General features: G+C 36.8%; 2 pseudogenes; both read right to left on the bottom strand.

Annotated features, from left to right (window-relative positions):
• Positions 1-615: 615 nt before the first annotated feature.
• LOC135051378 (5S ribosomal RNA) lies at positions 616-733 on the bottom strand (annotated as a pseudogene).
• A 148-nt stretch (positions 734-881) lies between these two features.
• Positions 882-999, bottom strand: LOC135051424 (5S ribosomal RNA; annotated as a pseudogene).
• Between the last annotated feature and the right edge of the window lie 424 nt (positions 1,000-1,423).

The following is a 1,423-nucleotide window of genomic DNA, read 5'->3' as shown; positions in this document are numbered from 1 at the left end:
TTTCACTAAGGTGTAGGGGATAAAGATTATAAATGAATGAAAAAAACAATATATATGCAGTTATCGAATAATTCTTAAGCTGCTAATGATTGGCGGTGCTCCCAGGAATTTTGTAGGTTAGACTACAATTGGAAAGGAGAGAAAAGACAAAAAACCCTTGTTTGGGAGCACTCATTTGTAATGATCAATATGGTATGTATAGAAAGAAAGAATTTAAATAAAACTTAACCTTTAATTGTTTCTTGAAATAAAGGAGCTAATGGAAAATAAATTTGAGACTGATGTCTAGTATTTATTAATAAAAAAACTTGTTGACCTTTTTAGCACATGAGGTACAAGATAGTTGAGGAAGGTGAAAATATCAAAGAAAATTGTGTATTATATATCGCTCTCTCTATATATATATATATATATATATATATACAGTATATATATGAGAGAATGTGGATGCCATGTGGTCCAATTGGTATTCAGGCATCCAGAAAAATCACTGAGCATGCCCAGAATGTAGGTATGTCTGGTAACGTGGTTGCAATGTTAATCTCATAATTAGAGTACCAAAGAGGTGAGAGGAAGAGTGATTTGGATGTGTTGAAGGTTTCCTTTAGGATAAAAGGCCCACTGCACCTGGTATTCTCAGGAGGTTTCCCTTCCTGATACTGACCAGGCCATGCCTGCTTAGCTTCCGAGATCGGACAGGATCGGGCGTATTCAGGGTAGTATGGCCGTGGGCCGTTGTTAGGATGGAAGGAAGAAAAAGGAATGAGGAGAGAGGCCACTGCTACTATCTGTACTGTACATAAATGATAAATCAGAAACATAAGTAGTCCAAAAGGTTTTTCCAGAAGTGAGTGTGGCAGAAAGGTCTTTTCCTTAAAAAAGGCCCACTGCACCTGGTATTCTTAGGAGGTTCCCCTTCCTAATACTAACCAGGCCATACCTGCTTAGCTTCCGAGATCGGACAGGATCGGGCGTATTCTGGGTAGTATGGCCGTGGGCCAATGTGAAGGAAATTTAATTGAATGGAAAAACCACACTCTGCTTGCTGTACTTCACATCTAATGAAAAAATGGTCTGAAATGGTATTTCCAAATAGGAGTATATAGTTTGGAGATGGAGAGAAAAGACTCAAAGGAAGAAATTGAAGAAAAATGAAAAAATATATAATAATATATACATTGGAAGTGTGTCTTCTAATAGAAAATGAACAGAACAGGGTTCTGAAGAAATATGCAAGTATTACTGTAAAGCACTAAGATGTACTAACAATAAATGTGGAGTATTGCAAGTAAGTGTTTACCGGAGAATAATGAAAAACTTGTATACTGTACATGTAGAGCTGAACCAATTGACTGTTGAATTTAGAGCTCAAGACTGGCTCACAAAGGATTAAATACCAAAACAGTGCTCCATTTCTAGTTCC

The sequence above is a fragment of the Pseudophryne corroboree genome, chromosome 2, assembly GCF_028390025.1.
Source record: "Pseudophryne corroboree isolate aPseCor3 chromosome 2, aPseCor3.hap2, whole genome shotgun sequence".
Taxonomy (NCBI): Eukaryota; Metazoa; Chordata; class Amphibia; order Anura; family Myobatrachidae; genus Pseudophryne; species Pseudophryne corroboree.
The sequence above is the reverse complement of the archived record's forward strand: the minus strand, read 5'-3'. Positions and strand labels throughout refer to the sequence as shown.